Source organism: Protomyctophum parallelum (genome assembly GCF_964188405.1).
Source record: "Protomyctophum parallelum genome assembly, chromosome: 10".
NCBI classification, from domain to species: domain Eukaryota; kingdom Metazoa; phylum Chordata; class Actinopteri; order Myctophiformes; family Myctophidae; genus Protomyctophum; species Protomyctophum parallelum.
This window is the reverse complement of record NC_139704.1, coordinates 46,738,617-46,748,301: the sequence shown is the minus strand read 5'-3', so window position 1 is coordinate 46,748,301 and position 9,685 is coordinate 46,738,617.

Genomic DNA, 9,685 nt, shown 5'->3' with positions numbered 1-9,685 from the left:
GGGGGGGGCATAACTTTTAAACGTTTCTTTGCCTGTTGGACAATTCCAGTTGAAAGCAAACAACATCCCAATGAATCCACCAGAGGGCAGCGTACGACCACTTTACAGCAGAGCTCTAGAGAAGATCCGTTCCCATCATTGGCCAATAAAATGTTTGCTTTGCAAACCAATTTAATTATCTTCAATTACAGTTCTATAGAGTCATGAAACAGACTTTACTGTGGAGTTTATTGACTTGTCTTACCATGATTTAACTTGGTGTTCCAGCCATGAAATCACTTTGGTCAGATTTTGTTTTGTCCTTTCCCTCCAATAACACACAAGTATTGTGTTTCTGTTTGGATTTCTTTCTCTGCTAAACATAAAGACCTTTAACGCATTTAGACCTGAAAAAAATGAATTATGTGTATTTGGCCGCCAACCCCAATTTGAAAATATGTTGTTCCAGCCAGGGACCCCAGAAGCAAAGATTTGAGTTGGAATGTTCGCTCTGAAAGAATATATATATATTCAAAGATTTGCGCCCCATTTTCACGATATGCCATTTTTCAATAGCTAATGTTACACCATAATGCTTAAAAACACCAAAAGCGGTTCCCGTTCAGATTGGGTTAAATGCTTACGATAAATGTACATTTTTCAGACTTCTGAAACCGACTGCAAAGCGCATACGGAGATCCATGACCTCTCTTTAAGTACAATTTCCTGCGGGGAAAAAAAAAAAGTGGGGCTAATTTCTCCTAACTCTAGCTATTAGCTACCATAACCCATTCTGAACGTGAACCCATTTTGGTGTAAGCATCATGTTATGCTTTAGCTATTGAAAAATAGCAGATCTACAAGCTCGTAGCGCGCCACCGAGTGGCGCGCTAAGAGCTTGTAGGTCTGCTATTTTTGGAAAAAAAACGAAGAACGACTGACATTTTTATAGAATCTGATCTCAGGTCAGAATGGGTTTAATCAGACACAGTGTGTGTCCAGTGGAAACCTCGTATGAATCTGATCTCAGGTCAGAATGGGATAAGCATGACCGGGACGTTACCTTTGGTTTGGGCTCCCTGGAAACCACTATCTATTAGGTCTCGCTCTAAACCAAATCCCTGCATAGCCTGAATTTAATAAGAGAATAGTTTTGCTCCTATATTTTAACCTCGTTATCCAATATCCTGTCTTTATAGTCTGCAGTGTGTTTTTCAGCCCATGGATTGACCCCATAGCTGGGGGAGCAGGCTGCAGTGGGTTCAGAGGAGCTGATCTCTCTGCTTCTGGAGGAGCACAAGAGTTCACTCAGGGCCTCCGCTCTCCGCCAGCAGCACCGTTTAAAGCATTCTGACCTGAGATCAGATTCATACGAGGTTTCCACTGGACACACACTGGTCTGATGAACCCATTCTGACCTGAGATCAGATTCTAAAAAATGTCAGTCCTTCGATTTTTTCAAAAATAGCAGACCTACAAGCTCGTAGCGCGCCACTCGGTGGCGCGATATGAGCTTGTAGATCTGCTATTTTTCAATAGCTAAAGCATGACACGATGCTAACACCAAAATGGGTTCCCGTTCAGAATGGGTTAACGCATTCTGGGCGGGAACTATTACCCCCCTTTTTATTTTCTTTGTTTTTAAGCATTATGTTATACTTTAGCTATTGAAAAATAGCAGATCTACAAGCTCATAGCGCGGCATTCGGTGAGCTTGTAGGTGTGCTATTTTTTTTTTAAGTCGTGAAAATGTGGCACAAATCTTTGAATAAATATTCTTTCAGAGCAAACGTTTTTAACTCATACTGTATCTTTGCTTCTGGGGGGGGGGGTCCCTGGAACAACATATTCTCAGATGGGGGTCGTCGGCTGCCTATTACATATATTTCTGGAGGTCCTTGACATGAAAATGTTTGAGAACCACTGACATAGAAACATGGTGGTTTTTCAGAAAACTGTGTAGAATGGTTCTCAGGTCTAAATGGGTTAATTTCTTCATTTAGCCACCAAAGGAGATCGTTATAGACATGGCTTTGTGAACGTTGTCAGAGGTCTATACAATTTACTCCGTGGTGGAAAGTAAACTAAGTACATTTACTGCACAAGTACTGCACAACACCTTGAGGTATTTGTACTTTATACTTGAGTATTTATGATTTTCCAATACTTTTACTTGACTATATACTTCACTACATCTCAGAGGCAACGTTGTACTTTTATGCCACTACATTTATTTTTAAACATTTAGCTACTATACAGTCGTTACTTTGTAGATGTTTGGTTATTTGGACAAAACATAGCCTACAGTAACCACTTCAGCCCTGTACTGTATGTACTGTATTATACATTTCAGCAATTTGAAAAGAATACCGGAGAACTCGCCACTTTACCAAGTCGCCACGGCGGAAATTCTTCATCAATGTCTTCATCGTTATGCTAACATGCTGTCTTCATCAGTGCAGTATGTCAACCCCACAGATGTTCATTTCCAAAGTGATAAAATTATTTTGTGCAATTAAACGGTCAGCTAGAGGATGATAAAAAGGTGAGTATGTGAATACCAATGATAAGTACTAGGCCTACCAAAGCTACCATTTCTCTCTCTCTCTCTCTCTCTCTCTCTCTCTCTCTCTCTCTCTCTCTCTCTCTCTCTCCTCCGGATACCTTTGAAAATAGCCGATCTACAATTCTACGCATTGTGAGGCTTGTATAGATCTGCTATTTTCAAACGATTTTTTTTTAAACATTTGCAAACTTGACATCGGAAATTCTGCATAATATTGCAGTACTTTCTACTTTTGGTACTTTAATTACATTTTGATACAAGTACCTGAGTACTTTTACTCAAGTAAATTCTGAATTCTGAACCTGTACTTAAGTACAGAGTATTTCTGTACTTTTTTTCCACCACTGCAATTTACTATTGTTGATCATTTACAGTAAGTTAGTCCACCACGATTCTGGGATCTAATCCACTTGAGCTGCACTTGGCTTCTATTCAAACTACACAATACGGACCTGCCTGGCTCACATCGGCCCCTGGAAAAAGGTATATATATATATATATATATATATATATATATATATATATATATATCCACAACCGTCTACTTTTCAGGAAATGGAACAAATAGGTAAATAAATTGCATATAATCTATACGAGCTCACAACACATTGCACCTGCTAAGTTTCACTACTTTAGCTTGACACTCTTGTGTGACGAAGAAGGGTATTAAAATGACGGAAAAAACCAAAACGTTGAAATAAGGAGATACCAGGTTTCTGCAACGATATGAGGCAGCGCCACTATGGTGTGTGTGTGTGTCAGTGTTGATTTCGTCGACTGAAACTTAGACGAAACTAAGGGAAACTAAATGAAAAGTAAGCTATGATGACTAAAACTAAGACAAAAATATCTGACAATTTCGTCAACAAATGAAAACTAGACTAAAATGTTAGGAAGGGACTAGTGGACAAGGGATCCAAGTCATTTTTACATCGGTTGCATGCTGAAAATAGCCGATCTACAACTAAGCTCACAACGCGTCGCAGCGTGAGCTTGTAGATCGGCTATTTTGTGTAAGTGTAAAATCAGTCATTAAGATGGCATCAAGGCCCGTGAAAACACATTTTAGCAGACTAAATCAACTGTAGATTTTGTCGACTAAAATCTTATGATATTTAGTCGACTAAAACTAGACTAACACTAAAACATTCCAGGTGACTAAAATGTGACTAAAACTAAATGAAAACTATTCAAGAGACTGTGACAAAAAATGTGCTGCCAAAAACAACACTGGTGTGTGTGTGTGTGTGTGTGTGTGTGTGTGTGTGTGTGTGTGTGTGTGTGTGTGTGTGTGTGGAGCTCACATTTCCACCATACAGTATATTAACCCATGAAGGAATTCATGTGCACACATTTCCAGAGCCTAGTTAATCCACACAACCAATCAGCACATCAGAAAACCACCTAATTGATTGAAATCATAACATTAACCCATTTAGACCGGAGGACGATTCTATACATGCCTTCTAAATCCTGAGTTTTCTGGAGAAAAAAAAACATGTTTCTGTATCAGCGGTTCTCAAACATTTTCATGTCAAGGACCCACAAATATATATATGTAATCGGTCGCCGACCCCCATCTGAAAAAATGTTGTTCCAGGGACCCCCCAGAAGCAAAGATTTTTTTTTAAATATATTTTTTATCCCACGATTTTGTAACCCATTTTTCACCCCTGTGTCAATCATCTAATCATTAGATGATTGACACAGGGGTGAAAAATGGGCTCTACACACCCTCCACCAACCTGGGGAGAGCAACGGACTTGAACTCATGCTTCCTTCATGTGCAACTTTCTTTCTTAATCTGAATACATTTTTCATTTTCAATATTTTTCAAAAATAGCCAATTCAAAGTCTTTATTGCGACTGCAGCTCGCATTTACTATGGAATCGTGCATTTCCCGTCAGTGTGTCGATTGGTCGGTTGGTCACCTCAGGCAAGCCCCCATATATGGTGCACAGGTCTCGTGACATCATGTGACATCCTCATGTCATAGTAAATGCGACCTGCTGTCACAGTTAAGCCCATATATGGAGAATTTGGAGATCCCTGATGTCATCAATATTGGCCAGCAACTACACATCTGACCACAAACCATTAGATCTCCATATATGTTGATCCTTCCTCAATCAATGTCTCCCTTTTGACTGACACCTGTCCATTCAAATGTCAAACTCTATAGACGGGCCTGCCCCAAAGCTATTAGTGCAGCCGGTGAAAACGTCTCAACAGGCCCACCTGTCCATTCAAACTCTATAGACGGGCCTGCCCCAAAGCTATTAGTGCAGCCGGTGAAAACGTCTCAACAGGCCCACCTGTCCATTCAAACTCTATAGACGGGCCTGCCCCAAAGCTATTAGTGCAGCTGGCGAAAACTAGAGTTCGAGCTTAAGTAGGCTATAAAATAGGGTTTAAGTTGCGTGGTTAAATGAAGATGTGTTACGCATCATCATGGCATGGTGGTTTTAAAATGTGTTAAAGGACCACTTCACCACTTTTCAACCTATCTTCATATAATAGTTCATCACTAATAAAATGACACGACTTCTTTCTACTCAGTCTGTGTCTCATAGGAGGGCTGTGGGCAGTTTAGAAACCGTCCTCCAGTGACATCATCATTAGACAGATTATTTTTTAAACAAGATTCTTTTACAAAAAAAATTAGATTTTCATTATCGTGAGAACGGTGGCTTCCATTTTTGCATTGCAACTTTTCAGGACTAGAAAGCCTGCAGTTTCTATTAGCTTGTATTCCCCATCGAAGATGTCACTGGAAGACGGTTTCTAAACTGCCCACAGCCCTCCTATGAGACACAGACCGAGTAGAAAAAATTTGCGCCATTTTATCATGATTATTAGTGAGGACCTATTATATGAAGATAGGTTGAAAAGTGGTGAAGTGGTCCTTTAACCCATTCTGGGCGGGCACCCATTTTGGTGTTGGCATCATGTTATGCTTTAGCTATTGAAAAATAGCAGATCTACAAGCTCATATCGTGCCACCGAGTGGCGCGATACGAGCTTGTAGGTCTGCTATTTTTGAAAAAAATCGAAGAACGACTGACATTTTTAGAATCTGATCCCAGGTCAGAATGGGTTAATCAGACCAGTGTGTGTCCAGTGGAAAACTCGTATGAATCCGATCTCAGGTCAGAATGGGTTGGTATCATGGAATATATATATATATATATATATAGTATCATGGCATGGGGGTTTTCTCCAGACGGATACAGCAGCCTGAACTGCAGTAAAACCCATAATACTGATATGCCGTAAATGCATGTTTCACCTGAAACAGTGATAAGCACAATGGGACAGTAATAGTATAGCACTCTACTGTACATCCCACTGATTACAGACGTCATGCATGTTCACGTTACCGGAGCACTTACTGTACTTCCCCCCCCATCTGCAGGAAGCATCTCTTCTCGCTCATATCTGCCCCGTCGCTACGGCTATTTCAGAGACTCTTAACCCCTTCAGACCTGAGAACACATGGGCTGTATTTTGCGTGTCTTAAGTACCAGGTCTTATTCCCTAACTTGAGTAAACTAAAGACCTGGAGGCGTGATCTATGCTCTTTGGACACTCAGAATAGCCAAATGGCATATTGATCACGCGCCTCCAGGTCTTTAGTTTACTCAAGTTAGGGAATAAGACCGGGTACTTAAGACACACAAAATACAGCCGAAAATGTCTTCTAAAATCATGACAGTTTTATGAAAAACCCTACTGTATGTTTCTAATGTCAGTGGTTCTCAAACACGTTCATGTCAAGGACGCCCCCAGAATGATATGTATTCGGCCACCGACCCCCATCTGATAATATGTATTGTAGTTCCAGGGACCCCCCCAGAGGCAAAGATTTGAGTTTAAAATGCTCTGAAAGAATATATATATTCAAAGATCTGCGCCACATGTTCACAGGTTTAAAAAAAATAGCAGACGTACGAGCTCGTAAGCGTACGAGTTTGTAGATCTGCTATTTTTCCAAACAGCTAAAGTATAACATAATGCTTTAAAACACCAAGAGGGGTTTAATCTCCCCGTCGTCCAGAAGGGGTTAAAGTGGAGGAAACCAGAGGCAAGGGGCTCAGTCCGTGCACGGAGAGACGGAGCGTATAGTGCAATCTTGAAACGTAAAAGTGAAATGGGAATAAGGGGGCACGCCAGCAGGGCTGAAATGTTATTTGGACGACGGCCTGCATAAGAATAGGAAGTGTGTTTGGTTTCTCATTCAGACTCTCTTCTCTCTCCCCCCCCCCCCCCCCATACAGCGAGGAGGGCCTCATTGTGATAAGAAAATAAACTCTAATGTTACCTGATCTGGTATAATGTGGACCAATTACCACTCCATTGCACTTCATTACAGGACTGTGATAGGGGGGGGGGGGGGGGGGTCAGCGCTCAAGATGGACCGACCGGCCGGCGGTGGTGGGGGGGGTGGGGAAATTGAGTCGTCATTGATAATATGATAAAAAGTGACAGTGAGTGGGCCCTTTCCAACAAATTATTGAAACTTACAGTTGATAGAGGAAACATTATAACCTCATTTGGTAAGCAGCTGGCCTGGCAGGCACTTGAGTCAAGCAGCTTGTCCCCCACAGTACAATGAGAGGCTTATGGACAGAGAAATCTAAAACTATCTAAAACAGAATGCTTTTTAGACTCTCCCGCTCATTTGGGGGGTGTGTGTGTGTGTGTGTGTGTGTGTGTGTATTCGGTTTGTATAATTTACAGTCAAACAAGCTGGCCACATCATGCAATACGACTGTATGTTATCTTATACTCCATAATGGGGTATTAAGCCTCATTTAGCTACCGATATACTGGAACTCTAAAACCAACTGGTTCTCTGCGAGCGACACCGTTGGGGCGATATGGAGCAGTATATGCATTAAAGCGACACCGTTGGGGCGATATGGAGCAGTATATGAATTAAAGCGACACCGTTGGGGCGATATGGAGCAGTATATGAATTAAAGCGACACCGTTGGGGCGATATGGAGCAGTATATGAATTAAAGCGACACCGTTGGGGCGATATGGAGCAGTATATGAATTAAAGCGACTCCGTTGGGGCGATATGGAGCAGTATATGAATTAAAGCGACACCGTTGGGGCGATATGGAGCAGTATATGAATTAAAGCGACTCCGTTGGGGCGATATGGAGCAGTATATGCATTAAAGCGACACCGTTGGGGCGATATGGAGCAGTATATGAATTAAAGCGACTCCGTTGGGGCGATATGGAGCAGTATATGCATTAAAGCGACACCGTTGGGGCGATATGGAGCAGTATATGCATTAAAGCGACACCGTTGGGGCGATATGGAGCAGTATATGAATTAAAGCGACTCCGTTGGGGCGATATGGAGCAGTATATGAATTAAAGCGACACCGTTGGGGCGATATGGAGCAGTATATGAATTAAAGCGACACCGTTGGGGCGATATGGAGCAGTATATGAATTAAAGCGACACCGTTGGGGCGATATGGAGCAGTATATGAATTAAAGCCACACCGTTGGGGCGATATGGAGCAGTATATGAATTAAAGCGACACCGTTGGGGCGATATGGAGCAGTATATGAATTAAAGCGACACCGTTGGGGCGATATGGAGCAGTATATGAATTAAAGCCACACCGTTGGGGCGATATGGAGCAGTATATGCATTAAAGCGACACCGTTGGGGCGATATGGAGCAGTATATGAATTAAAGCGACACCGTTGGGGCGATATGGAGCAGTATATGAATTAAAGCGACACCGTTGGGGCGATATGGAGCAGTATATGAATTAAAGCAACACCGTTGGGGCGATATGGAGCAGTATATGAATTAAAGCGACACCGTTGGGGCGATATGGAGCAGTATATGAATTAAAGCGACACCGTTGGGGCGATATGGAGCAGTATATGAATTAAAGCGACACCGTTGGGGCGATATGGAGCAGTATATGAATTAAAGCGACACCGTTGGGGCGATATGGAGCAGTATATGAATTAAAGCGACACCGTTGGGGCGATGTGGAGCAGTATATGAATTAAAGCGACTCCGTTGGGGCGATATGGAGCAGTATATGAATTAAAGCGACACCGTTGGGGCGATATGGAGCAGTATATGAATTAAAGCGACACCGTTGGGGCGATATGGAGCAGTATATGAATTAAAGCGACACCGTTGGGGCGATATGGAGCAGTATATGAATTAAAGCGACTCCGTTGGGGCGATATGGAGCAGTATATGCATTAAAGCGACACCGTTGGGGCGATATGGAGCAGTATATGAATTAAAGCGACTCCGTTGGGGCGATATGGAGCAGTATATGAATTAAAGCGACACCGTTGGGGCGATATGGAGCAGTATATGAATTAAAGCGCACTAGACCTGTACGTGCCCGTCGCAGTCGCCCACCGGCCTGCTTGGGAGACAGTAAGAGTGCAGAGTGTGTGTGAAAGGTGGAGTGTGAGAACAGGCCCTTTTCTGGCCACAATAGACCACTGAAATAATAACTGACCATAAATAATACATGTCAAATGTAAGTGTACTACAGTACCAACCTTTAATTGTTGCTGTTTTGTCAAACGGAAGTCCTCAATTTTAGACGTGTGTTTTGCTGTGTCGGGCTATGTAACGATGGCTTGTTGTCAGCCGGGATGCATTATGACACAGCAGAGAGCTGGAGATCTGTGTCTGTGTGTGGAGAGTACAACCTGGCTGTGAGAAGTAGATCTCTGTGTCTGTGTGTGGAGAGTACAACCTGGCTGTTGAGAAGTAGATCTCTGTGTCTGTGTGTGGAGAGTGCAGCCTGGCTGTGAGACGTAGATCTCTGTGGCTGTGTGCCTGTGTGTGTGGAGAGTGCAACTGTGAGAAGTGGGCAAACTGACTGTGGAAAGTGTACTTGGCAATCAATTCGGCCCACTGGCAGAGCCTTATTGGTTGAGCCTCAATTGGCTAATTGACTGAGGCAGAGGCTGGAAATTGCACAGGTGAAAGGAGTTGGCCTCATTAGGCCCACTGGCAGAGCCTGATTGGTTGAGCATCAATTGGCTAATTGGCTGAGGCAGAGGCTGGAAATTGCACAGGTGAAAGGAGTTGGCCTCATTAGGCCCACTGGCAGAACCTGACCAGGTGAAA